The 15,913-nt window shown below is 46.4% G+C and overlaps 1 protein-coding gene and 1 long non-coding RNA gene across 5 annotated transcripts in view; one reads left to right on the top strand and one right to left on the bottom strand.

The window, feature by feature from the left end:
- LOC144170353 (uncharacterized) overlaps positions 1-15,913 on the top strand; it is a 313,794-nt gene that overhangs the window by 135,616 nt on the left and 162,265 nt on the right. The gene's annotated exons all lie outside the window — the stretch shown is intronic.
- Positions 9,108-13,723, bottom strand: LOC144170352 (uncharacterized). Its single transcript, XR_013322601.1, has 4 exons — positions 13,578-13,723; positions 11,494-11,613; positions 9,266-9,344; positions 9,108-9,177 (listed from the first exon to the last, which is right to left on the bottom strand). It is a non-coding gene; the product is annotated as an uncharacterized LOC144170352 (long non-coding RNA).

Genomic DNA, 15,913 nt, shown 5'->3' with positions numbered 1-15,913 from the left:
CGGCGGGCCGAAGTGAAGAGGGAACGGCTTTTCTCGTCCTACGGACACACACGCGCGCGCACACATATTAGCCTTAGCAGCTCCGCTGTAAAAATACTCATTTCCTACTCGCGCACTGCAGCTTCAAACTCTGAGCAGCACCGAAGCACTTGCTTTCGAGTGGACATTGTGTACGTGCTGTGGGACACGACCCTTTTGTTCTGTGCGCGCAGAATTCATTATATGCTGCTGCGTAGAGCGGATATGCGCCCTTAGCGCCGCCCCCAAACGAGCCGGATTAGAGCGTAGGCCGCGGGAGAACGCCGACCCGCGCCTATTACCCGCCGAAGTGCACCATGGCGTGGGCTCCAGTCCGTGCATTGAGGCCAAGTGCCTGCGGCCTCGATGTCGTGTGTGCTCAGGACTCGCCCAGGCTGCCTGCTCGCTCCTCTCCACCCGAGCTGTGTCTCCTTGTCTTCCGAGGCCGGATGTTGTTTGCTCGACAGTTGCACCCGAAAACTCGAGCTTCACGCGTTGTTGTTGCTCTCGGCCGTGCATTCATTAGCCGTCACACAGGCGCGCTCACGTTTCGTGCTATACGTATGAATCTCCACCCGCGTCGGCAAAGCAGTGCTGTCACAGCGCTGGATGTGCCCCGCGGGAGCAACCCGTAAGAAAAAGAAAAAAAAAGACCCTATTTTGAGCTTGACGTTATGCGTAGGATATCACCGATTTCTGGCCTAATTACCGGCCTCGTGGTTCGTTCCGTTAAACTGCAAACTTTAGAATGTGAACTTTCTCTGAACAAGTATACCGTTTAGGGACAGGCAAGGGGTGTCAGCTGCAGATGGCATTTGCGCGATGCTAAAAAAAAAAAATTCTCTCTATCTTCCCGCGAGGGGTACCCTGGTGTGATGCAATGCATGTCACGGGGTTCAATTCGCTGGAGCTGGTTGCGGTTCCGTCAGCCAACGCGGTAGCAGACATGTTAGTGTCTATTTCAACTCATCGGAGCAGCAGGTGGAGCAGCAGTCGGAGCAGTAGCAGCGAGAGTGACTGAGGAGCGCGCCAGGGGAGTGAAACTTCCTATACCTTGCATGGGACGCGATATTCGCTCGCAGCGCCGAACAAACCCCTGGTGTTCGGGGGCGGTACTAAAACATGGCGGCGCGTTGCAGACACGCATTGGGAGACGCCATCTTGTTGAGGACTGAAAAGCCGAATATGGGGGGGGGGGGGGGGGAATTTAGCGCCAATTCAAAACACATTCAGATGGCCAGCGCACGATCTTGTTCCTGTCGCGCAACCCGCCACATTATCAAAAGGGCAATTGTTTCGTTCTGATTGATAAAGTTTTGCGCGTTCACTTCTTTTTGCTCCTCTTATTCTAAGTACGACGTTGTTTTGGTTTATTATTACACACAATCTGGACAAGAATAAAGAGTGCAGTTTTTTTTTATTTTTATTGCCTAAATGTACCATTCATACAGTAAAAACACAACTTGGATTCTTTACGTGTCTAGTCGCATACAAAACTGTAGGGCCCATGGCCGCATGCTAATAAACTAGGTATCCAGCCAGTGCATATCTGTCCTGTTCCTTCTCTGTCCAAGGTCCGCGTAGTCCCTGCTGGTGAAATGGGCAGGACACTAGCCGGTAGGTGCTGTAGGTCTGACGAGGTGGTAAATGAGCGAGGCCTGCCTTCTCGCACACTGGAGCCAAACGCGAGATCTGGAACATCAACAAGCACGTGTGTATATTTGGGTTAAAACGAATACTAGCTTTATTGCTACTTTCAAGCGCACATACGATAGTTTTGAGTGAAAACTGGCATCTGTATTCGAAATAAACGTTATCTGATATATTAGGAATCTTTCTTTCTTAAATTGATTTTGGATACAAAGACTACTCGCAACAACACCAATCGTAAAGGCAAATTTTAAATTTAAACCCACCGTCATTTTAAGAGATGCGGATACATTTTTCTATTTGTGCGATCATAATGTTCGGTGGCAACGACCCACCTTTCCTCCTAATCCAAAATACATTTCTGCAGACAAAAGCAGCCATCCCACACCAGGATTTCTAAACTATTATTAATGCATATATACTTTCGCGCGCTATGTATTCCTCAGGTATTTCGCGGGCCCTGCAGTAAACCGGTTATAAACACCTTAATTAAAAAGCTGTAATAAATTACTAGGACAGGTTAAGCCTGCATTGTCTCATTATTTATCGGCTTATAGGTGTAACTACGTTTTTTATGAATATATCGTTTCTGAACTGAAAGCTGAAACTCGAAGCACCGAACTGAAGCGTAAATTATAAATTATAAGTGGTGGAATTACAGTTATTATTGTATTATAAAGATATACAGTAATTCCTTAGTTTGTATATTTATTGCTACAAATTCATTCTGTTATGTGCCGTGGATTCAGGTGAAGACCAAATACAGAACACAAAACTGAAACGCAATAAAATAATGTAGTCACTACTTAGTAAACGTAGTGCTAACAACACGATATTAACCTATGGGCCCACCCTTTGAACTAAAACTGTATGGGAGATGCCTTCCTCCAGCTGTGTGCATAAATAGGCTGATAATAATGACAATAATAATACTGATAATAATTATAATGATCACAATATTATTAATAACAATAACAACAACAACGCAAGCTACGAAAACAAACTAAACGCAGGCAATCAAACGATAATAAAAAGGGTGCAGATAAACTCACACTGTTGCATTAGTTATTGTATATGTTGCCTCATATACATTTTGCTGCATCCCGTGCATTCACTTGCGCTAAAAAGCAAAACACGCGATCGGAACGCATTAAATCAATAACGCACGTATAAACAAGCGTGTGTAGCTAATGTAGTTATTGGATTAATTGTCAGATGCTCTGCCACGTATTTCATGCGTAATTAAAGAGGAAAAAAAGACAATCAGAATGTAATAAATAAATAGTGCACGTGTATGCTCACTTAAATTATAAAGCTACTGCTGCAACCGCATCCTGCTATGTCGTGCAAGCGTAGAAAAACGAATCGAGCAGCATGCACATCGTACCTTTCATCCGCCGGGATCCGAAAGAATTTTATGCCGTCCTGGCGTGAAGAATTTTGACACCACTCAGTACAACACAATCTGTGATGACGGCGCGAAACCATTCATGCGTCTGTTTCGATGAAACAAACTTCACGGTGGTAAAAACGGCCCTCGGAACACCGTGGATCGTAGTATACCTACGGGCGCGACAAGAAACGCCCCTTTTCAGCGGTGCGAGGCAGAAAGGCCCGGTTCTGGTTTTCCACTCCGGGTGGCGCTCGTATTTCCGCAGTCTAGAACCGCAACTTTTAAGTTCAGTTGCATATTAAAAATTCCGTAATTAATAAGTAAGCTGGAAATCAATATAAAATGCAACAACAACGTTCATTTATGCTCGTATGTAGTACAGCCCCCAAACGTTAGGATCGCTGCAGTCACGGGACAGATAAACGGCAGAGTTTCATCCCCCTGAGCGCGCCGCCGATACCGCGGTTATATAGCCGCTCCGCGAGAGAGAGTGATGAGAGAGAGAGACGCGCATGCGCGCTAACGCACATCTGGCATGGCGAGGAGAACGAGAGAGAGTGCAGCATTCGCGCGCTAACGGCGCGCTGACGCACTGCTGGCATGGCGAGGAGAACGCGCTAACGCAACACCACCTAGACTTGCCAACGCGGCTGGCAGGCGAGGGGAAAGGAGGAGGATTGCGGACGCATGCACGCCGGATGGAAGGACAGGCCGAGTGTAACAGATGCCTTGCATCTAAAAGAAACTGTGGTTGATTCCTCTGTCGTAGGAATCGGTTAAACACGAAAGTGAAATGTGCAGCGAAATCTGCAGCTGAGCATGATTTGCGGGTCGGTGGCTGTCTTGTGCGTGTGCTTGGCGAGCGACGTCCCGCTGGCGGGTCGCTTCGGCAAAGGTGTACTGGCGTCATTTCAGTGACAGATAGGAGGTCAGTGAAATCTTTGTGCACAAAACGCATTCGCAACCCTAAGTATAAATGAAGGACTCTGGTAAAACGTACTCTTTAGTACTAAAGTTAGCTTCCCCGCAATAAGACCCATTGTGCGGGGGTGCACCCTTTACAGGCCACTTGCTTCGTTGTACAGGCGTCACTTCCGTGACGGCTATGACGTGAACGAAATCTTCGTGTGTCCGGGAATAAAACACTTTCGTGTTAAAAAAAAGAAAAAATAGAAGCCCCCAAGCTCGCGTTCGGGAAATTGCTGTTAGGGGTGCCAACAGCGCCGGAAAGGAAAGGACAGCTGAGGGAAGCATTTACTGGGTGCGCTCTGTATTAACTCACTCACTCCAAAATTATTTTCGGTAATATACTGACCCCCGCATTTGAAGAAAAGTAGAAGCTAGGGACTTTGGTACCGACCTCGAAATTTGCGGAGAAACGACTGCATTTTCTTCACGTCTCACTGCGCCGTCGGGAATGGGTTTTTATAGCGAAATCTCCCGTAATTTGTTCGCGGAGATTTTAGCCCCCGTTTGAACTCGAGTGTGGCGAGAACGGGGGGACGAAATAGGCGGTCTCTATACCTTCGTTACGATTACCGCGATCGCAGCAATAACTTCAGTTTCACATTTTCGTAGTTTCTCCATTTCTAGGGTATTTCTTTATCGTTTTATTGAGGCTGGAATAACTGCAAAGGAGGTAACGCTGAGTATGTGGCTGTCGATTTGGAGTGTTCGACGGGTGCATTTTTCCCCGTTCTCGTATTGCATACGCCCATGTGTCAGCGCTTTTTCTTGATGGGCCTCGAGCTGTTCTACGGTTACGCGTAAAAGCAAACCGTTTAGTGGATTATCTTTGTAAAGCCTTGATTTTGAACATTGCCGGTTCTCGTTCTCGGTTTCAGGGAATCGGTTTAACTCTCTCACGGTACGATTTCTTAACTGCCGCAGACGTAACTCTTCGTCGTTCTACATTCTTTCATGTCTTCATTCTTTCGCGTTTGGAAGCAGTCAGCTTTAAAAAAGCTTTTCGAAGGCAGACATTCCGAACTAATATGGAAATCTTGATAGGAACATAGGAATGTAAAAAGATAACTCGCCTTAGAACGAATTCTCTGCGGTTCTCTTTTTTCTTCGTTTTTTTTTTTTTTCGTGCGCGACTTGTTTTGAGTTATGCTGAACAAGATTTTCTTAAATTCATTCTTGAACTTTGCGTCCGCCGTATACGCGGGTAGCAATTCCTGCGCGTGTAGAAGTTTGATAACGTTTTCGCTGTCCGGTATTTTAGCTTAAAATACCAAGCGGCTAAATTTTGCGTAACTGTACTGATTTGATTGGCAGATAGTGAAAACTGTTAACCTTGTACAACTTGAAGATTTCAGTTGAAAGAACAGCCAGATCGAAGCTGCGTAGGAGTTTTATTCGAAGAGAGAGAGAGAGAGAGAGAGAGAGAGAGAGAGAGAGAGAGAGAGAGAGAGAGAGAGAGAGAGAGAGAGAGAGAGAGAGAGAGAGAGAGAGAGAGAGAGAGAGAGATAATCGAAGGGGTGCACTTGCAAGCCAATTAAGCGGGATTCTTTACTTAATACTTAATGACTTTTTTATGGCTTGTGTGCCTCCACTGATAGACCCTTCGCGCCAACGAAAGGGTCTGATGGCACCCTCTGGAATCCGCGCCGCGTCTTACTATGAATAATAACTTTGCCGTCAGAACCACCCAGAGCGCTCCGCGGTGGTGTGTGCTGAAACTTGGCGCAAATTAGCTCGATCGGACGTCGATTCTAAACTGTAATCATCGTTTTCGCGAGCCACTAAAGAGTTCCCAATATCTATACTGTGGTTCGTAATTTTTTTCCCCGTTGCTGCGCTTTTGCATACGCAAAATGATCGTCATGCGCGACTAATAGGTGGCTAACATTGTACCCATCAATCTTCGTTCAAAAAAATTTGAAGCATGAAAAGGGAGATATATGCCGGAGGTATTTTTCCCGGAGGGGATTTTAGCATAATTTTACGATGACTTCCGCTTTCGCGTTCTGAACACGAGTTTCAGTCGAAGTAATGAACGTTTATTTTTTTTACGTTCTAACTTCATTTTAGCCTGCCCGCAAGGAAAATATTTAAATTGTAATATATGAGCCATTTTCTGTCACCGTTTTTCTTTTTTTTTTTTTTTTTTTTTTTTGGCAGTACACACTCCTGCGAAAACCCTTCCCCAGTTTAACTGGTTATATTCTTGCCGGGCGTATAAACGCAAATAAAGTTGATGTGAAAGCTGCAATAGGCCTTGAATTTGTACTGGTTGGTCATTAGAGCCGATAGCGGAAATGCAGGAGGACATGGAACTTCGTAGCCGGGAGGAGAGATAACATACTTTGTTTCAGGCTATTATCGCGTGAGAATGGGCCCTCGTGAGAGGAGTTCTTGCTCTTTCCGCCCAGGTGATAAGTGCAAGGTGATGAGTCCAAAGTTATAAGTGCAAGGCAAGATGAAAGGAAGTTAACTGGACTTTTCTCGCGCTCTAGCACGTCCTGCACACAGCTTCTGATGACAGCCTTGGCTGTGTTTGCTCTCCAGAACTTGGCTACCGGCATGCGCTGAATTAGACACAAAACGAATGGGAAGTTCGAGTGTGGCGGACGAGCATTTGGTTGCCATTTTATTCGTTATTTGTATTCGGTGGGCTGAAGATAAACGCGATCTGTGGAGCTCGCCGAAATTGAGGGGTCGAGATTATTTAGTAATGCTCCCTTCAAGTGCCGTTCATTTTTTGCCTCATTCTTGTGAACGCTTCTGCGCATTCGAGAGCCTCAGATATAATCGTAAGAGTGACCACGGTTCCGTTATCTTTCGTGTGTCCATGTGGTTGCACCGCGCTGGCTTTAAGAAGGTAGCTTACTCACGCTCAATGGGAATCCGTCGTCCTCATTGCGCACATTTCGAGCTCGATCGCGACCTCCACAGCGCCGATGTAGCTTCAGCGTCCTCGCGTTTCGCGCCTAACTCCCGCTCGGAAAAGCCCCCAGCTCACGTAGAGCCGCGATATGGGAAATAAGCGAGCCGGGAGCGTCCGTCTTCGTCCCTAATCGGCCAGATAGTTTGGTAGCGTCCACGGCTTAATGCGGCCGCCGGAAATGTGTGGCGCGGTTGCGAGCCGTTTGGGGAGCGGCGAAGAACTCGCCTCTTGTTCGCTCACCCAGTCAGCGGCGAGCGGTCCGACAGTTGCCTCCATAAACCGGCGGATGTAGCTCGCACGTGGGCCTATAAACTGTCCCCCCTGATGGACTATAAAAAGATCTCTGCCGGCCGCGTCCTGTCGCGTTCGGGGCGACACGTTCGACGTCCGTTTTTTGTCTTTTCTCCCCGTCGGCTGTCCGGTCCGTTCGTTCGTTTCCTCTCGTTCTCGCGCGTGTAGCCTTTTCTTCTCGTTGTGCCGTCGTCTGATCCCTCCCTCTCGTCTTTCTATCTCCGGCGTTTATCTTTACGCCCCCTTTTTATGAAGGTTTAGGGGATTTTTGTCTTGGCGAGTTTTTCCTTACCCCTTTAGTGTTATTTCTTTCGGGGCAGCGCTGAGAGATCTCTCGTACTCGACAGAGGGATGGAAGCACGGGCAAATAGTTTGAGGAAAGAAGCAGCACTCTACAAAACGGCTTCTCTGAAGAGCGAAATAATCCGTCCCGTCGATTACGGTCACGATTCATTGAGGGCATTGCTTCTTGCAACAATGCACAAAAACTTAGCATAGTCGCGGCTCGCGACAGTCGTCTGTCACACCATGGACGGGCTTTTAAACTTTCAGCGTAGCCTTTTTATTTTTTATTCCATCTGCGTTGCTGACGGGTGCCGCGTTACGTGAATTAGATCCAAAATAGTAACATGTTTAAAATATACCTGATTGTGACTGACTTGCAGAACCACGGAGAGGGGGGTAAAGTTTAGTGCGTGCCATAATACCGCTGGGCTACGCTGTTAAACCGTTCTGCAATAACGAACTTCTTCTCGGCTGTGTCGTGGAATCTTTCATTGCGCAATCGCAACATTTCTGCGTCGTTGTAATTGCACTACAGAGAGCGAAATAGTTTCGATTTCAATTTTAGGGGAAACTTGGAGGGGGGGGGGGGGGGGGAGGTGGAATTAGCAAGTCGTTCGTAACACCGGGCCGTTACGCAAGTACCTAGCGTCCAGGATGGATGCCTGTGTTAGGCTTTTAAGACACATCCTGAGACTGAAGTTGACAACGGGCCTTTAAATGTTATAATTCGTAAGGGCTGCATTGAGTTACAAATATTCTCGTCATATTTATCGGTATTCGTCAAACCCCACGTCGCTATTGTGTTCGCGCTCTTCGAAATCTAGCCCCTTTTCGCAAGGTGAGATATATTAGCCGTTGTTCTCTGCCCTTAACCATAATGATCGACCCTTGACGAGCAATGCCGTTCGAGATTAATTATCTTAGCATATGCACGCTTTTACGCCATCTCAAACGCTTGAATTTTCTGGGTATTTTCTTTTGCCGGGGCATGCGCGCAGTCGTTAGCGAAGTCGTTAGGGTGCACGGCCTTCGTTGTTTACCTCGCGTTTTGAGATGGTTCGTTCCTCCATTAACTGTAATCGGTGGAGTAAACCCTATTGAAAATGTGGAGTTGATGGAATCCATCAAAAATCAACATGGTGGATTATGGTAATGGCATTAATGATGGCATGATGGCAGATGACTGCATGCTGGCAGGGTGATGGATGATGGCAGATGACTGCATGCTGGCAGGGTGATGGATGACGGCATGCGTCGGGAGCTGATGGCAATGGTAGCGTCGATGCTGGCAGCTCGGGTGACAGTATGACGGCAGATATGCGAAATTGCAAAAAATGATGACGACATGAAAAGGAAAGATGCTATGCAATGCTAATTAAAAACTGGTTTCATTTCTTGCGAATAAATTTATAAAATAAGATTTGCAGCAAATAAGTAAGCTTGCATATGCGTTTTGCTCTGTCCATTCATGTCGTGATCATTTTTCTGCTATCCTGCTACAATGATCTGAAAACTTAACCATTTTATGAGAGCTTAGATGTGTGTGCTGGGGTGCTTAAAAATATTACACAAAACAAACTTGGTTTTAACGTTGAATATATTATCATTAAATATCAAATACGGTGACTATCTTCGAACAGGTGGGCAGCTGAAAAGAAAAAAAAAACTGAGTTACACACTAAAGCTTATACAATCCAGATCAACTCAAAACAAATGTATATTCACATTTCACATACCTCCTTAAACATTCTGAGATGGTCACTCCGATGTGGTCCCTTGCTTCTGCCCTTCCTCTTTGCCATAAAAATAGAAAGCCTGCAGAAAAAGAACATTTTCAACAAATTAAGCGGAAACCATCCTGCTAGGACTCCCTTCAGGTCATGGAAGGGTGCTCTTGACCGGCACTGCTCTAAAAGGCATCGCATGGTGGCAATGCCTTTCCCGGGAAAGGATTTTAGTAAGATGCAAGCGTGCATGCATGCAATCGAGAATTTCAAGAGAACATACGTTAGCAGCAGGTGGGAAAGAAGCAAAACACCCTCGTCTAGAAGAATTCTATGCTCAAAGCGCAGCCAGCGAATACCAGGCGCAAAAAAATGTAGCTTCAGGCGAGTGTGTTGAAGGTTAGGAACACGTTAAATTGAAAAGTGAAGAAGGCCAGATGACATTAACCTGGTTGGATGCATTGAAGCGACGAAAAGAAACGCACACAGTCTTGAGATGAAAGTGCAGACTAAACGAACGCTTGCAAAAACTTCAGCAAACTTGTGATGAATTTAGAGAAAGTTCAATACTATGAGGACAACCGAGCTGTGCAAGCACTAAAGACCCTTTCGGAAGCCGCACAAGAAGGAGAACGGGTGTGCCAAATTTGCCATGGAACAGATTATCAATAGTGATAAGGCGCGCTAACTAGACAGGAACCCACGTTGCGGCCAAGTGTTGTGGAAGGCGACTTCTTGTAAAGGATACGAGCATGTGAGGGGCAAAAAACTGCTGAAGCTGCCGTGTCAAAGCACACTAAAAATCTTGTCGGACCTTCTGCAAGAGACTCGAGTAATAAACCTAATAAAGGAACGGCTTCAAGTGGAGGGACAAAGCTTGCGGTCACTAAAAGAACCATACTGCAGCCTGATTAGTGACGAAATGTCAATACAGGAAAAAGTAATTTATGGCTGCCAAGTCGACATATTTTCGGCATTGATATAAGCGTGAATCTTGAACCGGTGGTGCCACTGAATTAGCCTGCAGGCTCCTTTGGTTTGTCCTGCGGGGGCTTTCCACGGCTGACGTTATCCCCTTAGGGTATCTTTTTACCGGGAACAGGAAGCATGACCGGCTCCGTAACCTGAATTTTAGTGTGCTCAACTGTGTAAGAGGTAGGGTTCTTCATTATCCGTATTGTCACAGACAGCCACCAGACAAACAGCGCCATGTTCCTAGGCATGTCGGTTGACAACACACTACAACATCAGCATGTTTTGCTACATCCAGCGCGGCAAAATGACCCATCGTTCCTTTTATTTGACCAAACCACCTCATTAAGAACCTTAGAACAAATTTTCTAGAGAGAGAGAGGGGGATGTTTGATGGAATGCAGAAAGTTAGGGACTGTTTTGTTCTCAAGGCCCTCTTTAAGATCCAATAAAAGTTGTCACTTGTGAACCCAGTTTGGCTCCTAAGCTGATCACACATTGAGCCGAACCTGGAAAAAATTAAGCTGTCCCACGCCACCTTGATATTTTCGCCTGTCGTCATCAGCAGCCCCAAGTTCCTTCAGAAAAAGCCCAAAGGTCACGAATACGCTACAGAATCGAAAATTCCAGTAAAACAAGCTGAATAGTGCAATCCCATGTTAAGGACCATGCATCTACTCCACGTAAATATGTGATTGCAGCCTGTTCAGCAAGGTGTCTCAAGTGAAGCATGAAGCGCAATAACACAACAGCCCAACCAAGAACTGTAGCGCGGATGGCTAATTGTGTGGCCACTTTCCGAATTGACGCCACCGCATCACCGATAGCGTGCACCACAGGCGACGTGGCGGAGGAAAAGAGAGCTATCGTTCTCACAGGCGGAGAGGAGCATTCGGTGGGCTGCAAGAAAAGGGGGATATCAAGCAGCTGTGTCACTTCTAAATGTTGCATCATGTGCATCCTAGTTCTCTTTTTTACTAAGAACTCCCACCTTCGTGCTTGTGTTTCAGCAGTCCAATGTACAATGGCAGCAAAGGTTCATGTTAAACAATACATAAAGACGTTAAATACAATACATCCAAATTCACTGATTCCAAACTCGGAGCGCAATGAATTGCTGAAATGAAGATGCCGACCAGCATATATATACAGTGCTATTGGAAGACCAAAGCACTGCACTCTCGGTCAAATTAGGCAAGTTCTGGTAACTGAATTTCACAGTGCACGTCATAGCATTGCACTACAATTGTATAGAACTAGGTGCTCACCTATTGTAACCAACCTGAAAAACAGCCAGTGACATCTGATGAGAGGTCCATCCAGATAGGTCCATCCACCAAGTAGGGCATGCCAGCTGATCTCCACTGCAAGGTGTAACAGTCAGTAGCCTGCAAAATAGAAGTGAGTGGCAAACAAGAAAGTTGCGTTAGCCTTAATCCTTCAAAGTTCTAAATGCGATATTAAGGTGTCGAGCAAGGTGTTCTTCACACTCCAAGCGAAAATATGAGAACGTTAAAATACCACATTACCTGGATGTAAGGATGGCCGAAGTGACTATCACAGCATAGCGACAATGTCAACGATCAAGCTTCTAACTCAATTCTCTCTTTGGAAGTAGATGCCGTTCATTATGACCAGTTCATGTATGCGTAAAAAGGTGCCGAGATGAGCTCTCTCATTGCTATAAGGCAAATTGCTTCCACGATTCTGTGACAAAGCGCAGACCTAAATGATGATAACGTTGCCTTAACAATTAGGGAGTGCCTAGCGTTCCGTCCAGCCGGAATGCTAAAAACTGCTAAAGTTCCGTCCAGACTGAACGCCAAATCAAAACCAGCCAATTAGCCGCCATTTCTCATACTGGGATTTGGTGTAGTGGTTCCGCGGCTGACTACGAACGTTGTAGGCCCTGGTTCGATTCTCGCACCAATTTTTGTGTGTGTGTGTGTGGCCGTGGTTAGCGTTTTGTAATAGCAAAACTTCCCGCCCGCTTTACAATTCACGCGATGAGAGCAGTAGGTCTTGGTTTTTTACTCAAGCGGCCGAGCCGCTCCCGCTCACTGGAGCCAAGGCCGACGTAGCCATCGCCAGTTACACCCAATCTCCTCTAATTATTACCAGTGATTAATAATTAACAGTGACTCTGGCTAGTCAGTGAGCGGAAGCGGTTTGGCCGGTTAGGTAAAAATCAAGACCGACTGCTATCGCTGAAATATTGTGAAGCGGGCGTCGGGTGGCGACTTGGAGATCTGTCCAGATTGAGCTAGAGTTAGTCCGATCATCTGTAATTATTAATAATGATTAATAATTATCAGTGATTCTGGCTAGTCAGTGAGCGGTAGCTGTTTTGCTGGATGGGTAAAAATCAAGAAAGACTGCTCTCAATGCGAGTTGTGTCTCCTCCGGACGGAACTTTAGTGACAGTTGCCGTTCCGTCTAGACGGAACGCTATACACAGCCTAACAATTCTGCCAAAGGAGGCTGGAAAGGCTGTGATGAACTGCTGAACAACAATACAAGTGAAGCAATTTTTTTTGTTTCTAAAGTCTCTTCTAGGTGATTGCAGCTTAAACCAGGTTCAATTCTCCTTCCCACGCAGTGCTTGACGCCCACATGATTCACTGCACATGCGGGGCTTGCGAGTGTGACGCCAATTTCAGCCATCGTACCCTCAATCTGAACGCAGAGAGCCTTGTTTGTACCAGTGCACTTTTCTGAGCGACCGCTTTGAAAAATGACAATCCCTGCAGTGTAGTGTAGACTGCTATGTGCCTCGGCTAAAAGTTACCTAAAGCGTACCACTCCAGTCCAGGTACGAAAAATGATGCGAAGAACAATTTGCAATTCCTTAAAAAGAACTACCCACAAAAAAAAAAAAAAAAAAAAAACTTGCGAACTCAACCTGGAGCGGTCGACCGCGCGTATTGGCGATCGGTTGTTGCGAGCACCAAACCGTTTAGTCAACGTAGCAGTATGGTCCTACTTCGCTCAACAAAAAGCCTACAAACGGCACAAACAATAGGGCTCTTCGATTTACAGACTCGAATTCACCGCGGATATTCCGCCGGAGTCCGATGATTCCCCGAAGCCATAAGGATACACAAGAAAATCGAATGCCTGACTGCTTTCAGGGAATCGGCGGTGAGTCCGGGACTGTAAATCGAACAGTCCTACTGTTTCTAGTCCCGCACGCAATATCCGCGGTCGAAATGCAGATCTACGTAACCCTCAAAATCAGTCGCTGTCAAAAAACATTAGGGCTAACCGACGACGCAAACGTCTAACACGGAACGGAAGAGCCCTGCCCTGTTAAATACACAAGTAAAGTGCAAAAAGTTGACTAGTCACTTACCTTAAATCACAGGCGACATATCTTCGTCGAAACAATAATCCGCTGTCTTCAAAACAACCACAACAAAGCCACTCGACAAGCGCGTACAACTCCACCGTCTCGGCGGCCAGGAAGAAAGGAATGCGGCGGCGTGATGGCGTGGCGATGTTGCTGGATGGAGCAGTGGAGTACTGAGAACGGGGTTTCGGTTTCGGCTGTGCCTTGGTGTTTTCGTAACGCAGTTCATACACGGCGCGAAGTGAACAAAATGCGTCGAAACAAATTCTGGCTTGAACATAGACACATAAAGCAATGTAAATAGAAAGATAAGGTTGCCATACCCAGCAAAAAGTTGAGTTTGTTGGGCTATCCTGTATATGAGCGATTGAGTTGTGGAATAAACCTCCGACATCACTTTGGGGGAAATCACTTTTGGTTAAAAACTACCAAGAACGGGCACATTTTTCGTTTAAAAAAAAATTATATCGTGCTGTTAGCAAAAAAAAAAAAGAAACAGACCACCGGAGGATCGAACCACCAACTTTGCAACAAAAAACGAGCGCGTTACCACTGCACCACCGCTACAATCGGGAATGAAGCCCGAACAAGTGCCATTTAGTTGGTTTGTCAATCTAAATCGCCCATGAATGCATAAATATTGTGAGTTATGTTTACTGCTTCTCGTATATAACCCATTCCGGCAGTCATACCGCTTCTTGGGCACGCACCAGTCTCCGAAACGAGGCTGACCTTGAGAAGTGTAGCCAGCTATCTCAACCTAAAAGAGATATCGCACATCCCCGTTCTCCCCGACGAAAGCCAACGTAGCTATGAGTGAAATGGCATAGAGGGAAATGGCATGCGCGCCCGGAATTAAAATTATGTTGTGTAATAATACCGTGCTTAGATCTGTCTCAAGGCAGCTGATTACAACTAAGGAGGATCGGCGAAGCGCTAGACCCGTATCTGCCGCGTACAATTTAAGCCATGCCACGGACGGTTCTGTCCGCGGGCTCAGCGCAGCGAAAATGAACACGTACGGTTTGACGGTTTGACCCTGTCGCAGCGAAAAAAAGCTGCCCATGTTTTCAACGTAAGTGTCCGCACTGCCATCCTTAGACCAAAAACGGCGAATAAAGGGCATACAGTTTCATACCAGCCCTCCAAGTTCTGGCTTAAAAACAAGAAGCGCTAATCAAAGTAGCTTTTCTCTAATATGCCAAGTTTTCAGCAGCACCTTATCAAAAATGCAGTTATTGTTTTTTCTTCTCGAAATTCCCAATGCCACCGCTATGTTTCTGTTATTATATCAGTCCTTCGCTATCGAATGAATTTTGGCTTGCTGCCAGCATTCGTTCGGAAAATGCCTTTCCATCATCAGTACAGCAGTCAAGCTTGCCGTCACGCGAACATCTGCCGTCATCGCGCAGCGTGCGTGCCAAGTTTTCGTCAACACCTTTTCAAAAAGGCAGCTTTTGTAATTTTCTCGCAACGGTCAATGCCAAAGCTATGTTTCTGTTATTACAAGCGCTTCGCTCTCGTATAAGTTTTGGCTTTCTGCCGTCATTAATTCAGAAAATGCCTTTCCATCGTCAATTCAGCAGTCAAGCTTGCCGTCACGCAAACATCTGCCGCCATTGCGCCGCAAGCCTGCCAGCATGGAGGAAGGTGCTGGAACGTGCTGAAAGGTGCTGGCAGGCATGCCATCATGCCTGCCAGCACCTTCCAGCGTCTCCTTCCAGCAGCTTCCATTGCAGTTTCTTACGTACATCAAGCTTTCCAAGGCGACCATCAAACGCAATCAACCTTTCCAGCAATGAATCTTGATGGTTGGTTGATGGAATTTTCAACAGGGAACAACGCGGATTAAGAGCGGCTGGTGGGATAAATGAGCAGAATTTCCCTTTTTTGAAAGCTTCACTTTTACTACGTCTTATCCAGACACGGCGGAGGCTTTAATAGTGGCTTTAATGGCGGATAGCTGGGCACAACGTAGCTGTACCGCTGCGTGTACTTTTTTTTTCCTTTGTTGCTTCACTTAGTGTGTTCTCTGTTTGTAAAAAATTATTCGAATAAGGCAAAACCCACGCACTTCCATTACGAGCAGGCGGGCCAAACGGTCAAACACGCCCGCCGCACGACTTTTACGAGAGCGCTTTTCTGGGAAGCCACATCACCGTAAAATCGCTTGGATGGTCGTGTAAAGTGTTTCTCCGTTTTCTTTGTCTTTCCGCATTCGCGGCTTGGAATTGGCGGAACACGAAATTCCTACCCGCCGCGGTGGCTCTGTGGCTAAGGCGTTGCGCTGCTGAGCACAAGGACGCGGGTTCGATTCCCGGCCGCGGCGGCCCGTTTTT

Source organism: Haemaphysalis longicornis, unplaced genomic scaffold (assembly GCF_048455015.1).
Source record: "Haemaphysalis longicornis isolate Haplotype H1 unplaced genomic scaffold, Haemaphysalis longicornis Haplotype H1 scaffold_2, whole genome shotgun sequence".
In the NCBI taxonomy this organism is placed as follows: domain Eukaryota; kingdom Metazoa; phylum Arthropoda; class Arachnida; order Ixodida; family Ixodidae; genus Haemaphysalis; species Haemaphysalis longicornis.
The sequence above is the reverse complement of the archived record's forward strand: the minus strand, read 5'-3'. Positions and strand labels throughout refer to the sequence as shown.